Source organism: Peromyscus leucopus, chromosome 13 (genome assembly GCF_004664715.2).
Source record: "Peromyscus leucopus breed LL Stock chromosome 13, UCI_PerLeu_2.1, whole genome shotgun sequence".
NCBI classification, from domain to species: Eukaryota; Metazoa; Chordata; class Mammalia; order Rodentia; family Cricetidae; genus Peromyscus; species Peromyscus leucopus.
In genome coordinates this window covers 63972925-63990265 of record NC_051074.1, presented here as the reverse complement: position 1 = coordinate 63990265, position 17341 = coordinate 63972925, and positions in this window count along the sequence as shown.

Genomic DNA, 17341 nt, shown 5'->3' with positions numbered 1-17341 from the left:
CAAGATCCATATTTCTGCTGCATACAAGAAACATACCTCAACACCAAAGATAGACATTACCTTAGAGTAAAGGGTTGGAAAAAGATTTTCCAAACAACTGGTTCCAAGAAACAAGCTGGTGTAGCTATTCTAATATCTAACAAAATAGACTTCAAACCAAAATTAATTAAAAGAGATGAGGAAGGACACTTCATACTCACCAAAGGAAAAAATCCACCAACATGATCTTTCCATTTTCAACATCTATGCCCCAAATGTAATGACACTCTTTATTTTTTAAAAGAAATATTACTAAAGCTTAAATCACACAGTGACCCTCACACATTTATACATTTGACTTCAATGCCTCACTTTCACCAATGGACAGGTCACCTAGACAAAAACTAAACAGAGAAATATAATGGAGCTAACAGATGCTATGACTCAAGTGGACTGAACAGATATCTACAGAACATTTCACCCAAACACAAAAGAATTCACAGCACCTCGCAGAACATTCCAAGTCAACACAATCAGAAAAGAAAACAGGGTCATAACAACCGACAAGAAGGAAATCCAAACAAGCATTAGGCCATACTTCAAAATTGGAAAATCCCAATTTCTTGATAGATACCACTTACCAAAGTTAAATCAAAATCAAATAAACAATTTAATTAGACCTATAACCCCCAAGGAAATAGAAGCAGTCATTAGAAGTCTTCCAACCAAATAAAGTCCAAGGCCAGACAATTTTAGTGCAGAATTCTAACAGACTTTCAAAGAAGAGCTAACACCAATACTCCCCAAGTTATTCCACAAAATAGAAACAGAAGGAACATTGCCAAATTTTTTATGGGGCCTCAGTCACCCTGATACCTAAACCACACAAAGACTCAACACAGAAAGAGAATTACAGACCAATTTCTCTTATGAACATTGATGCAAAAATACTTGCAAACCAAGTCCAAGACCACATCAAAAAGATCGCCCATCATGATCACGTAGGCTTCAGCTCAGAGATGCAAGGATGGTTCAACCTATGAAAAATCTGTCAATGTAATTCACCATATAAAAACACTGAAAGAAAAACCACAATTATCTCATTGGATGCTAAAAAAAAAAAAACAACAAAAAAAAAAAACAGTCTTTGACAAAATCCAACACCTCTTCATGATAAAAATCTTGGAAATATCAGAGATAAGGCAATTTACAGCAAGCCAATAACCAACATCAAACTAAATGGAGAAAAACTAAAAGCAATGCCACTAAAATCAGGGACAACATAAAGCTGTCCACTCTCCCCATATCTATTCAATATAGTACTTGAAGTTCTAGCTAGAACAATAAGACAACAAAAGGAGATCAAAGGGATACAAATTGGAAAGGAAGAGGCAAAGTATCGCTATTTATAAATGATATGATAGTATACATAAACGACTACAAAAATTCTATCAGAGAACTCCTACAACTGATAAACATCTTTAATGAATTGGCTGGATACAAGATTAGCTCAGAAAAATCAGTAGCCTTCCTATATTAAATGACAAACAGGCTGAGGAAGAAATAAGGGAAATAATACCCTTCACAATAGCCACAAATAATATAAAATATCCTGGAGTAGTTCTAACCAAGCCAAGTGAAAGACCTTTATGACAAGAACTTCAAGTCTTTGAAGAAGGAAATTGAAGAAGATATTAAGAGATGGAAAGTTCTTCCATAATAAATGACAATTGAAGACTAAACTATATATAGTAAAATGGTACTTGATAAAAATGGACCCAATTTTACTATGCTCACTAAATCAACTAAAAAACAAACAAACAAAAAACCCTATTCATTTGGTTTTATTTTCCCTTCATAGATTTAAGAGAAGCTAATCTATTTATAGTTAAAACTTTAATTAGTCTTTGGGCATGCAAAGTATTCAGACTGAGAAGCCTTAGAATCAAAAATTAATTTACGGGCTGAGGAGAGGGCTCACATGGGTAAAAGCCTTGCCTTACAAGCATAAGGACCTAAGTTTGACTCTTCAGAACCCACATAAAGCTGTGCACAACACAAGTCTGTAATGCCAGTGCTCCCACAGTGACCTGGAAGTGACAGGAGGCTTCCTGGGGGCTCAGGGCCAGCTAGCCTGGTAAACAGTGAGACAAGAGACATGTCTAAACAAGGTAGAAGGCAAAGACCCACATCTGAGGTGATCCTCTGTCCACCATGACATTCATGTGTCTGCACTCAAGCATACACACGTGTTTGCCTCCCCCCACCCACACACTACATGCATAATAAAGATAAAAAAGAAAATTCACTTATTTTACTTTTCCAATATCCTTAAGCATCTGAGAATTTTCTGTGTCCTATTGTGTCCATTACACTTTGGATCTTTTCAGGAAACAATGCACAGTGGTAGGGACTGTCCCAGAATGCATTTCTCAACCTGTTCCACTCCCAACTATACTACGTATTCAGCCATTTTTAAACATAATCAAGGAACCACAGTTTGTTTCTTTTAAATATTCCCTGCAAATAAATCTAATGTCTCATAATGTTCCGTAATAAAATGGGCAAACATTCAATAAGACAGTCACTTATAAAGACACTCATCTGCCATGATGTACGAGGCAAGTCTTCTGCCCACCCCAGGATGAAAAGTATACAGGAAGCCAGGTAGAGTCAGAAAGAAGTGGATCCAGAATGATGTGTGTGCTTTTCTTCAGCTCTTTCAGACTCATAAGAACTCACAGTGTTGTTGCCAATGCCTGGCTTTCCAAGGCCTCAACTTTTTGACAGGTAACTGGCAGTCTCAGTGTTTGGTTAACAGCTTATTTTGCTTTTTGCTTTGATTTATTTTTCAAATATTTTTAAAGCAATTAAATAGAAACAACAAAATCAAAGTAATGTACTACTGACCAATTCAAACATGAGCATGAGTAAATACACTTTGAAAAGCCCAGATTGATAATTAAGTTTGCCCACAAATATAAACATTCAGAAAGTGTAACTACATGTATACACCAGACAAAAATGTATGTATCATGACTAATGTACTCCATGAGGAAGGTAGCAAGTAGCAAGAGGCATGTTGAAGAAACTTGAAAATGCAGTGTTTTTTGTTTTTTTTTTTTTTTAAAAAAAAGCTTTGAATACATGGAACTGCACAGAATAATATTTATGCTACTGAACAATGTGTGACAAGGTGTGGCTCTTGAGGAACACATCATAATTGTTATTGGGGTTTTTGAGCTTGTTCAGACATCTACCATCACTTAAAAGTGTGAGGAGAGAAGCCAAGCTGAGGTCATAGCAAGCTGCTGCAGCTGCTTCCCAAGGCAGAATGTTGAACAGACTGAGCATGTCTTCCCAGCTCCCGTCTGCCTGCTTGGCTAGTTGTATCTCCACATACACTGCTTAGGTCCACTTCTGTCCAATCCTTCCTACTAAATCAGCCTTACCCCTCCCCCTCAGCAAAATCTTCTTGGAAAATGACACGATATACCAGCTTCCAAGTTCAAACACCTGACCAAGGTTCATTTGTTGTTACTCTGATTCATATTAGTGACAATAAACAGGGAAACAATAATATATTCAATTTTCTAATTGCAGGATCCTTTCATAGAAAGGCAAGGGGAAAGAAACTCTGCCTCATAAAAGGCACAGGGGCATACATCCTCACATTAATTTCAGAACTTACATGAGGTGAAATATTGCCCATAAGAAGGGACCACTAATTGCTGATATTTGCTTATTATCAAGTAGGTGAACAGGAATCTTGTAGCTTGGTGACTTAAACCCCAATGACTTACAAGGCTCATTCTTGTCCTACATCACTTCCAAATTACTGTCACCCAATGAAAAATAACTAGTTGTCTACGAGACATGGATCCTGATCTGTCATCTCTCGCTGATTTGCTGCCGATTTCATTACATCAGCCCTGACACACAGTATCCCTTGATTCATACACAAAGTAGAAAAATTGAATCTTCTCATCTTAGTATCAAGAGAGTGAAAAGGGATAAGCAAGGAACATAGTTTGAGGGAAAGGAGCAGAAAAATATCTGAGGACCAAGAGGATAATCACCATGAAGTTAAGTGTCAAGTTTTCAGACGTGACCAGGCTATTGTTAAGTTTCCCCAGTGTTGACTGCGGCATAATTTCGAATCCTCCTCCCCATCGTCTCTCTCTGTCTCTGACACTGGCCATGGGATGCAGTATGTGTGTTGTATCTACTAGGCTTTACAGCAACTGGGAAGCTAATTCTTAGTCCTGCGACTACTCACACCCTGGCCTGCGTTTCCAGTCAGGAATGTCATTAGAACTTTCTGTTGAGTGGTTGTGACATGGTGGTGATACTCTTGAGTGCTTTCTTTTTCATTTAAAGATAGTTTCTATTCTCCTGCTTTCCATAACCGCAGCCCAGTGGCCTCTCAGCGACCCTGACTGCAGCCAAGAGACCACATAAACTGGAGAGAGGAGAGTCATGGGAAGTCAGAGCCTCCAGGGGCACAATCAGGGGGTGTTTAGAGATGGAGGGGTAAATTGTTGGTTGTGGCTTATAATTCCACAGTTACTTCCATTTAAAGGAAAATGTGATCATATTCTCTCCCCAAGATGTACAGAGCACCCTGTGAGGGTTGACGTTGAAGATTTGAGGAGTTCACTGCCAGTACAAACTGTCTCAGTCTGGAAAATAAGAAGATAAAATAGAGATTTGTAGGTGCTCCTTTGTCTGAAGTTTAAAATTTGTAATTGACTGCTGGGCAAAGTGGCCCACGCCTTCAATCCCGGCATTTGGGAGGCAGAGGCAGGAGGATCTCTGTGTGTTAGAGACCAGCCTGGTCTAAAGAGAGAGTTCCAAGACAGCCAGAGCTATACTGTGAGACCTTGCCTCAAAAAAAAAAGTAAACAGCTGGCTAAACAGATATGAGTAATTTGTGACATGCCTGCCTGTGTGTATGCGTGTAAGCACACACACACACACACACGCATGCATCTGTATGTCTGTACAGAATTCAGGTGAAATACTCCACAGTTGTGCCACTCATGCCTCTGATGACAACTGAATCACCCCAGAATCTGAGGTCAGTTGTGATCTCTGATGCTCTTTCACTCAGACTCTAATGATTGACTGCTGTGGATATCGCGCTGTATAAATAGAATGCTGATTGGCCAGTAGCCAGGCAGGAAGTATCGGCGGGACAAACAAAGAAGAGAATTGTGAGAAGAAGAAGGCTGAGTGAGAAATGCCAGCCTGCCGTTCAGGGAGCAACATGTAAGGCAATAGGTAAAGCCACAGAATATGTGGCAACATATAGATTAACAAAAATGGGCTGAGTTTAAGTGTAAGAGGTAGTCAGTGGTAGGCCTAAGCTAATGGCTGAGCAGTTTAATTAATATAAGTTTCTGAGTGATTATTTTATAAGTGGTTGTGGGGTCCGTGGTGCTGGGCAGGACTGGAGAAAACTCTAGCTACAATTGACCAACTGCCCCTTTCTTGAGTGACAACAATTGTGACTCAACAGCATCAAGTACATCTGGGCATTATGGCTAACTGGAGTGCCAGCCTCCAGAGCCCAGAGTATGCAAAAAAAAAAAAATCCAAATCCACAAGTGTAGCAAGGGCTAGACTTTTGCAACTTTTGTTAACAACCACCCATTAAAACCCCCCAAATTTAGTAGTTTTTTAAAAATTAAGATACAGAACTAAACAACTTAGACATAGTTACTTCTTAGCTACCTTGTGATTTGTAATTTATGATCAAGGTTGTTTTGGCAAGCAAGAAGGTCTGTGGGGCTTGGTCTTGAGTGAATTTTCTTCCAATTCTTTCTAAACAAGAGGCTTAAAAGTTGAAAATTACTGAAACTTAGAAAGAGATTACAGAAATAGATGAAGGGTTTAATGAGATGGTTTGATGGTCGTGTGTGTGTGTGTGTGTGTGTGTGTGTGTGTGTGTGTGTGTGTGTGTGTGTGTATAAATGTAGGTGGATGTGCACATGGAGGGCAGAAGTCAACATTACATGTCTTCCTCAATGACTTCTTCACCTACTTATTTGAGACTGCGTCTCACTCACTGAAAGTGGAACTCTCCAGCTGTGGCCAGCAAGCCCTGAGGACCCTCCTGTCTGCCTCCCCAGTGCTGGGATTACAGGCATCTGTTTCATACCCTGTTTGGTTTTTTTCTTTTCCTTTTGTTTATTTGTAAGAATGTAGTTTAATTACAACATTTCTCCCTGACATTTCCTCCCTCCAAAACTTCCCACATACCCCTTCCCACTCTCCTTCAAGTTCATGGCTTCTTTTTTAAATTAATTTTTATTGCATATATATTTCTGTTGAGTCCATACAATGTTTCTTGCATGCATGTTTTCAGGGATAATTATTTGGCACTGAACAGCCAATTGAACACAACATACATATTCACACCAACTGTTAGACTGCATTGGAGGTGAAAAGCAAAGACTGTCCTTGGAAGAAAAGGGACTCAGTTCCAGGAAATCACCTATAAAAGGGCTTTGACCATCAACTGACAGTGTCTTTACTTTCAAAAGGAAACATGATAAAGAGGATGAATTCTTCCCAGACTGCTCAGGTTCAAATTCAAGTTCCTTGACTTAAGAGTAGCCACAATGGATTGGATCAGTTACTTTTCTAACTCTTGGTTCCTCCAGGCCATAGGGTCGCTATGAGGACTAAGTGGGTTTACCTAAGCATATCACATAAAGCAATGTAAGCACTTAGTGATTACTGATTACTGATTAGCTATCTATATAACTATCTTTCGTTTTAAATGCCAACCCAAAATATTTGATGTCTCAATTTTAGTTAGAAACATATAAGCATCAGATACAGCAATTAAACCTCTTTGCATAAGAACATAAACTTACTAAACTTTTTTGTTGCTGGAGAGCTTCTCTTCAGGTTCCACCAAGCCCTGCAGTCCCACAATCCACGTATAAAATAATCACTCAGACACTTATATTACTTATAAACTGTATGGCCATGGCAGGCTTCTTACTAACTGTTTTTATATCTTAAATTAACCCATTTCTATAAATCTATACCTTGCCACGTGGCTGGTGGCTTACCGGCGTCTTTACATGCTGCTTATCCTGGCCGTGGCTGCAGTGTCCCTCCTCCTTCTTCCTGTTTCCCCAATTCTCCTCTCTCTTTGTCCCGCCTATACTTCCTGCCTGGTCACTGGCCATCAGTGTTTATTTATATAGAACGATATCCACAGCACTTCCCCCTTTCTTCTTTTTTTTAAAAAGGAAGGTTTTAACTTTAACATGGTAAAATTACATATAACAAAACAATTATTGAGCAAGAATTGTAGTTACAATATTAAAGAAGATGTCCTATCTATCTTATATTTGTGAGTTTAAGGTTTTATATCTAACTTATCTTTTATCATAACTGAGGAAATTACAACTATCTAGTCTTCAACCACAACAAAACTCCTGAGCTAAACCAACCAGTTTATTTCAAGGATGTGCTGACCTCAGAATGGAAACCTGGATATGTTCTACGTTGGGGAAGGGGTTTTGCCTTTGTTTCTGCAGGAGAAGAAAAGCTATGGATACCAACAAAATTAATAAAAATTCGATTCAAACAGGAAAAACCCCTTAATGAAGAGAAGTAAAAGATCATCCACCAATGTGACATCTCTACAAGTTGTAAGAAAAATTTAACAATCAAAGGGTGGGGTAGGGTTCTGTTTTTGTCTTTCCAGGATAAAGGAAATACCCATCTTCCAAAACTCATAAGGCCTTGGATATCCGGATGTTTACAGCAGAAAGGAAGAATCCATTGGTACCAATCTACACATGGTAAAATCTCACTGTCTAACATCTATCTCTCTATCAATTTAGAAAAGTTGTGGTTCCAATTCAATTATAAGCCAAGCTGGCTTTGGAGATGGAATTGGCTCACTCCTTCTCTAAACCCAAGCATATTGCTAAAAGAAAAGTTTGAGAGATTCTTCAGTCCCTTATCAGAAGAGCCCTCTGGGGTGAGACAGAAGGAAACCAATAAAAAGGGACCATTGTCTTCTAAATTCTAATTCTCTCCATGCTTACTCTTGATTTCTCAGAATCCTTTCTTACATGTTATATCCTCTTTAAATCCAAACCTCCCATTTTTGATAACAAATAAGTTTTTCCAGTAGCAATCTCAGAAGTCTCCAGAAGGAAGATGGGGCCCCAACAACAACAACTCTACCCAATCCAGAATGATGTCATGGTAATCATCATCATACTACACTTCTTGCCAGAATTTCAGACAATCTTACCCATTACTCTAAAACTTGCTGCAGAACCTACAGTTAGTCTAACTGAGATTTAACTATCTGAGCTTTCTCACAGTACCCAACAGAGATAACATCACCCCCTAAACGGCAGGAAGCAATTCTAAGAAAACGATGCCCCTTCTCCCTTAGGTTTCATAATTCTCAGGGTTATGGATGACGGTTATAGGGTTGGGGGTGGAAGAAAATATTAGACTCAGTATTGTAAAAAAAAAGGGGGGAAGAAGAAATGGAACGGATAGGTATAAGATATGATGGTAAATCATTGTATATACTAGTAAACAAATTTAGTAAAATAGCAACCTTAGATAATTTGCACTGTAATTTGTACTGTTATAGATTCTTATATGTTCATACAAATGTAAACTATTTTTATACTCCTGTTTAAGATAATTTGTATATTGATACAAATACAGAACTATATTTGTTATAATGTACATATATTTCTACTCTTATTTGAAACATTTTTATATTGATACAAATGTAAATTTATATCTGTCATACTTTATATATGTTCTACTTCTGTTTAGGATATTCGGTATATTGATATATATTTAAGATTATTGTCATATTGCATATTGCACTACATATTCCTATCTCTGTTATAAATATCTTGTGTATTGTCACAATCTTGAAGTCATCGTTCTTCACCATACATTTGCTTATAGACTGTTTACCTTGTTTACATGAAGCCTTATTCCTTAGGTTATTTTGGTAGATAAGACTTATAGATTTATAGTCACCTATGCCTGTCATCTCTATAGTTACATTAGTTAGGTTATCCAGATTTACAGATACATAGGTTAGATGGGCAGGTAATCTTCAAACACTTCATAGACCTAGAGAATATGGCATTCAAATAACTTAGAATTCTGTTGACGTGAGACACAATTGCTCCTGGCTGCACCAATTGATCCCGAGAGAATGTTGGGCTTCTAAGACATTTCCATTTGGAAGTTTGTCTTTTTGGCACAAAATGGCCTACTGGGCAAAGAACTGCCCTTGCCTTGATGGCTGACAGTACAAATGCAATGCTGTCCTTTCTGGACAAGCGGGACACAAGGAAAACGACCACTGTACTCTGCCAAGACAGGGTAAGATGGTCTTTAAGAAATCCTGCTTCTGAAAATGGTCTGTCAGATACTCTAGGCCTATAGCCAATTTGAATGCACCAACAATGCTGAGAAACATTAGGTGACTGTCAAGGCTGCCAGCTGTCTTGGTCTACTCTTGCAAGATTCCCGAAAGTTGCTTGCATCCATCTACCATTTCTCAGGTACCATTATGTTCCTTCTCAGGTCTTTGATGGGATTGAAGACTAGCAGTTATAGTTACAACTTAGTATATATAATATCTTAGATAGAACATATTAAGTATTAGATTCAGGTTCTTTAGGATAGGACACCTTTGAATGATCTTTATAACATGCCATTTACCTATGCTCTATACTTCTCTGGATTTTAGTATGTGTTTCTTGCTTGATATTTTTTGCATTGGTTGTAGTTACATCTTATCTAGGTCATTATCCCTCATTATTCCTGGACAATATTTGATAACCATTTCTTTGTATATAGTCTTGTATTAGTTTAGAACCTTCTTATTTAGACAAAAAGGGGGAGATGTAATGGGTAGCCATTCCAGCTTGGATCTGGAAGTTCCAACCCCCATTGAGACTCTGGCAACTGTCACGCCTATGAGGCGGGGCCAAGGGAGGCGCCTGGAGACCCGAGAGCTGGATGGGCCAGCGCTCTCTCTGTGTGCTCTCTCTGTGCCGGGACGCTGAACGTTGGACGTGAACTGAGCAGAGCTCCAGAGAACACTGCTGGACTGCGATACACCTTTCCCAGACCCTGTGACCTACCTTTCACTTAATTTGTGAGTTACACCATTAAATAAATATCCTTTTAACTACATGGAGTGGCCAAAATAATTTCTCCAATACTTTCCAGCTATCAAAATCTGAAAAAGAAATTAATTATGATTCCTGGGGAATCTCACAGAGCAAAAGGAAAAGCCAGAGAAACAGGCATCTAAGGCACTATAGAGATCGAGGTGTTGGTAACTGACTACAGTCTCCCACAGCCTTGTCTTTCAGATCAAAGGACTAGAGCTGATTTACTTCCACTGACATGTTACTTACTTGGAATTCAAATTCCAAATTCTTTATTAGTGTAGTTGGGGGTCGTTTGTCCATCCTTTGCCTAGGAGATAAAAAAGACATATTAATCAAAACCCCCAGTGAGACTCCAAGGATGGGTAACTAAAATCAGGATATTGTTATCAGAAGAGAAATGCATGTTGAGAAAGCAGAAAGGACAGATATCACTAACTGGTCATCTTCAAAATGATCTTTTATGTATTTTGCCATGGATATCAAGATATTCAAGATAACATCCTCTCTCTAACCTGAAAGAAAGCCAGCTTTATTCCTAACTTATCAGAGACATTTGTAAAATTCTAGAACCCAAGACCCTTAAAGGTGCTTGACTTTAATCTGTGCCTTTTGCGTTTTGTCTTTAAAACATATGTAAAGGCTGCACAAAACAAGATCCCTGCAGCTGGGCGGATTGGTGCCAGGTTAACACAGTGGATACACTAACACGCAGAGAGGCCCAGCCAGGCTAGCTTGGATTTGCAGCTCCATTGAAAATAGCACTGGGGAGCTTCCAAAGTGAATATAGTTTCCAAAATCTTTTTTTAAATGTAGTCAGGTGGTGATGGTGGTGCATGCCTTTAATCCCAGCACACAGGAGGCAGAGGCAGGAGGATCTCTGTGAGCTCGAGACCAGCCTGATCTACAGAGCGAGTTCCAGGACAGCCAGGGCTACCCAGAGAAACCCTGTCTAGAACATTCCCCCAAATATTTCATACAAAGACTGGACATATGTCAGAGATTTTATCCAACCTATTAAGTCATGAGAGAACCAGAAAAATGTTAATAACACAAGGACATTCAGAACATGTGAGTATTTATAAGCATTATAAATTATGGTGGGTAATTGTAAACAGGCTTTTCTCTGTCCTGCCCCATCCTGCAGCCACTTCCCAAATTATCCCACAGAGGCTTATATTAATTATAAATGCTTGGTAGGTGGCTCAGGCTTATTACTATCTAGCTCTTACATTTAAATTAACCCATTTCTATTAATCTATTTCTTGCCACATGGTCCATGGTTTACTGATCCTCTGGCATCTTATTCCTTGGGCAACTGGCTTGAGTCTCACTGACTCCATCCTTCTTCATCCCAGTCCTCAGTTTGATTGTACCACCTAACTTTCTCCTGCCTCAACAGCTTTATTATCAACCAATGACAGAAATATATATTCACAGTGTACAGAAGGATCATCCCACAGCAGGTAATTATAAATATCATTTTGAGAACAAATGTTAGAATAAAGTTCTTAGCTTACATATCACACTGGTGGATGTGTTACAGGAAAATGTAACCATAACCAGTGTGAACAGGTGGCGAATTTTGCAGCAGACAAGAATATTTGCAACTACATTGGAAACAAACCTATAATTAAAATGTACCTTTCAAATTCTGGGTTAAATGCTAGTCACAGATAGCAGGGAAATCCTTGGTGACTGTGAAAAGTTCTTACACACCTTACGTTGGACTGTATGTGAGGACTGAGGATGTGGCACTCTGTACTCTCTTTGGTCTGGATAACTTTTTCTAACAATCAGCTAATGGCAGGAAACAAGGAGAGGCCTGACTTTTCACAAACAAACAAATAAATAAGAGAAAACAAAAAAAATTGTTAGTTTTCTTTTGAATGGGATGTATGCAGGCGGTGAGGGAATGTTATTTTGCATATCTTGGTGTCTGTGGTAAATTTTTCACAAATTCCAATGAAAGTGTACAAAAGATCATTTTGAAAATAGCCAGTTAGTGAGTTGGTGGACATCTGTTCTCTCTGCCTTCCCAGCATGCATCTGTTCTCTGGTAACAGTGTTGAGTGGTGGTCATGCACACTGCATGCTACATGTACAAAGGAAACCATGAAAGTCTTGTGGAGGTTCCACACTAGGATAAGTGGACATATTAAATATTTTTGGTTGATTGAATGCCCTTGTCATGTGCCTAAAGCCCCAAAATATTTCCTGTCTGTTAACTGCTTTGACTGCTGTTCTGTTTTTCCTTTCTATTCTTTAGTTTCTGACAATCTTTTAAAAAAAATCAAATTTACCATCTTTTAAAATCCTGTAACTAAAGGACAAAGAGGCAAACTCCCACAATCCTAGGCCATCGTAATTATTATCCTGGAACAAACACTTTTACAAAGCCATTTCTTGAGACAATGAGACAGAGTACATTTTCACTTTCTAGGTTATCTTCTGTTGCGGGTCTTAGACACAGAGACTGGACTAGGTGGCCTCTGGGATTCCCCCTTATTACTGTGATCTAAGACTTCTCTAAGGATTAGGTGTCCCAAATAGTTATAAGACACACACCAGTGACAGATAATTAAAATTATACATTTACTCAGATTTTACAATCCACCCTGTAAACATACTTAAAATAAATTTTTTCTGGCTCATTCTTAAGAACTCTGATAGTAGTACAGCACCCCAAACTAACTTAATCATCTTAAGAACTGGCCTCCTGTCGATGTGGGCAAGAGCAGGGTGTATTCATGTATCTCAGGTGATTACCAGAGTGGTTACAGCTTCTGGCATTCTCCATTCTTTAATGATAAAGGCATATCTCCACTTGCTATTATGTTCCTTCCATATGACATACTTCCTTTGACATTCTTTTGTGTTTTGAGACAGGGTCTCATTAGTTCAAACAGGCTTCCAGCACGTTGTGTAGCTATGGCTGTCCTTGAACTCCTGATGCTCAGGTCTCCACCTCCCAGGTGCTGGGATTATAGGCCACTTCACTTGGCTTTGACATTTCTCTTTTCAATTTATAAATAATTTAATTTAATGTATCCAAAAATTAGCATTTCAATGTTCAATCAATATAAATCATTAAGAAAGTATTTTGCTTTTGTACTATTTTTAACATACATTCATTGTACAAGATGATGGCGTTTTCTTACATGTATATTATGTACATTGCTCATGGTGCCTCCTCCCTATTCTACAGGCCCCTGTGATTTAAAGATATGTTTCTTTCTCTCTCCCCATCCCTGCATTTGAGCTCTAGGATGGTTTCTTTCTCATTTTGTGTGTCTATTCATAAGAAATTATTTCAGCTTTTATATACTATAAAACAACACTCCTTTTTAAATTGTATTCTTTTAATGCATTTACTGCTGGTCTATGTGACTATGATGCCCATGAGTGTGCCCATGTCACAGCTCTGTGTGGTGGTCAGAGGACGGCCACATGGAGTCAGGTGTCTCCTTCCCCTTTACAAGGGTTTGAGGCTCAGGTCAGCAGGCCATCTCACCAGCTCTTGTTTTACTTTTAGAACATGTGTTCTCAGATATTCCTGTCCCCTTCAAATCAAGGTCTGAAGTACACGTTCCACTCTGAGCAGAGTCTGAAAGGGAAGGGTGGATATTCTGATGGGGCCGTGACTGAGACGGCACTGACAGCGGAGGGGGAGGGACAAATGCAGCGGTGCCCACAGGGGAGCAGACGCCACACCTGCCTCTCTGGTGTTAGGAGAAATGGGCTGATTTAAGATACAGGAGCATTAACAAGAAGACCGAGCCGTTAGGCCAAACAGTTTAAATCATATAAGCGTCTGTGTGTTGATTTTATAAGTGGGCTGTCGGACTGCCGGGGGCTCGGTGGGGCCTGGAGAGAAAACTCTCCAGCTACAATTCTGTGTTCTTATTTAATATTCTGTATTTCTAAGATTCCATGTTAACTCCTCATGATTAGGTATCCCTAGTATTTTATATCATTTAGGTTCATCTTGAAGTTTGTTAATTTTTAGTTGTTTCATTTAATGAAGTCTTTAACCAATATACCATGTGTTTAACCTCAAATATATAAACACATGTACATATTAACATATGTTCATACACATAAATACATACACATATTTTTAGTTTTTCTAGAATACCAGCTATAACATTGACTCTTCTCATCCACTAAAAATAAATCACACATTATTCTTGAACTTTCATTTCTGACTCTTTTCAGTATAATAGGCACACTTCATAATAACAACAATTATAATATTATAATAACAATTACATATTTATTTTTAAGACTAGGTCTCATTGTGTACCTCAGGGGCTGGCCTTGAACTAATTATATAGTTTATGATGGACTTGAACTTTCAATTCCCCTGCCTCTGCTACCTGAAAGCTGGGATCACAGGCACATCACCACTTTTAACCCATGTGCTCACTTCTAACTTTCAGTACAGGATAAGGTACTGATAGATAGGGCTTCCACACTCTTGGACTGCCCACACTCCAGAACCATACGCAAAGCAAACTTGCTCATGGTAAATTACTCGGTCTCTGGTGGTGTGTTGCAACACAAGAAAACCAATTAAGGAAAGGCAATCTGAGGTTTTGTTTTGCTTTGTTTTTTCACCTTTTCCCATGAAACTGTGATCATGTGAACAGCCACTTAAATAGAGCTCTTATCTTAAGTCATGACATCATACCTCCCTGTTAACTTTTATGTTCAGGATTATAGGGCTGGACTCCAAGGGTAACTACACCAATTCATTTAGGAGGATGAGGCCCCTACGTTCTAATCATCTCCCACTAGTCCCCACTTTGAGCACATTGTGCTGGGGATTAAAGTCAACTTAAATCATTGCAGGTGCTGCTAACCTGTGCTCCACTAACAGAAGCTGTTTTCAGGAGTCAGAACTAAACCCCAGGCAATACCCTGTGAAGACCCTCTCTGTTGGCAGTGTGTGTGTGTCCTTTACACATTTCTTCAGCTCCTTGAATCTCAAGTTCCTCATTCCCAACCCCCACACCTTATGGACTTGTTATAATTATTAACCATACCTCTGTAGTGTAGGTCTTATGTCTGGAACGTAAGAGTCTGATGTTTTATCCTACTTGCAAGTTAAGAAGTTAGTCATGGATTATGACAAAAAGACACGAGACACCTGAGTCAGAGCAAAGGATAGGTTCCTGCAGCGGCAGTAGTGCCAAGAACGCCAGCATCTGTGGCCATTCTCCTGATTCCACAGTGTGACACAAGGAAGGCAAATAAGGTCAATAGTTAACTCTTCAAGGAGTGTGCCCGGCTATAGGAAAAACCCCTGAGCATAGAGGACCCAACTTGTTAGGAAGGCACTAAGCAAACTTGACCATTGCTTTACAGGAAAGCCTTATCTTTATTAGTCTAGACAGAAACAAATTTGACTTATACTCGGGTTTTTTATGAGCATTTGTTTGTTTCTCTTGGGTTAGGCTTAGGAGAAGGACTGCTGAGTCATGTCATGTGATAAATTTATATGTCCTTGAAGAGAGCCAGCAGCAATGACAGGAAGTGCCTCTTCTTGCAAGACATGCAAAAATAGGAGAGGTTTATTAATACTTGCCCATAGCTGAGGTCAGTAGATAGCATATGGTAAGTGTTTAACAGATAGTTAGTCATCATTATCATGAATATGCTGCTCGTGGCTAGTGCTGGGCAAGGTATGAGAACAGGAAACAGATCTGGAAAGAATGTTACTTCCTGCTAAATTTCGTGTTCCACTCTAATGGGGATGTCCATTTCTACTGAGTAGTTTTCAGTCTTCTAGGAGATGCTGGTATAGAGTTAGAAATGTTGGCCACACAGTGGGTGTCTGCTTGCTTGAGACTTGATGTCTGTCTTCTTCCTCGTCTAGGAACACCAGTAACATGACAAAGTTGAGAATGTCTCTGTTTAGATGGTGTCACAGCTCAGGTTTTCTCAGAACACATGCTACTTGTTTTGTTTATTTTTGGAATCTAGTTCTACGCGTAATGCTGATTATTCCTCAGAAGCGTCTCCTGGCTCTCACCTTCCAGAATATCCTCATCTCAGCTTCTCCTTTTTCGTTGTGAATCAGTTTGGTTGAGACATCATTTAGATAATTAAAATTCATTGTGCGTGTGTGTGCAATTGCATTTGTTTGGACAAATACATACAGAGTGTAACTATATCATAATCAAAATGCAGATTAGTTCTGACACTGCAGAACTTCTCTAAGTCACCTGGTGGTGGATAACCTCCCCTGTCCTAACACTGACAGCCGATCACTCATTTGTTGTCACTATCATTTTGCCTTTGCAAACACCGTGTAATTAGAATTATTAATGCGTTGCGACTCTATGACTTTTTTCACTGAGCATCGTGAAAAAATGCTCTCATCCATGTTGCTGTATGAAACACAAGTTCGCTCTTTTTATTACTGAGTAGTACTCCATCATATTAACATGCCATGGCTTATTTACCTGATAATCAATTAATGAATGCTTGTGCTGTGTTTTGTTAGAAGTAAAATCCCAAGGGTTCAAAAAAAAATAAATAATGCTAAGTACTCAATAAAATGAGTTTAAAGATGTGATTAAAGTACCAAATCAGTTGTCTTCAAGTTAAGCAATGGGAAGGTTACTCTAGGCAGGTTCTACATAATAGAAGAAGCTTGCTGAAAGAGTATCTACTGAGAGGACCCACATACTGAGGGGTGGCCCCCTCTGGACCCAGATTAGGCACAGACCACACCCAAACACCAATTTTCAAGTATAAATCAAACACGAAGAGAGTCTTTATTAAGCAAGGCAAAGAGACAAGGTGGATGTATTCGAACTGGACAGAAACAGCAGCAAGTAGCTTTGCACGTGTTGATTTTAAGAGGAAAAAAGGGGAGGTCTGTGTTAGAATGAGCCAGGATGTGTTGATAAATTCTGATTGGGTATTTCAATTCGATTAGTCCAAATAATGAATGTTGACTGCTGGATTTCAATGTTTTGATAGTTGCACCTTGGTGATCAGTCTTAGGAATGAGTCTGGCATAACAAAGTGACCAGATACAGGTGTAGACCTTTGTGGGTAGCTTTAGGAGTGTGATCTAATGGTTCAGCACGGGAGAGGGAAGAGGAATGGGTAAAACCTGCTGCCGCCATGTTTATCATGCTCAGGCCTGTGTTTGA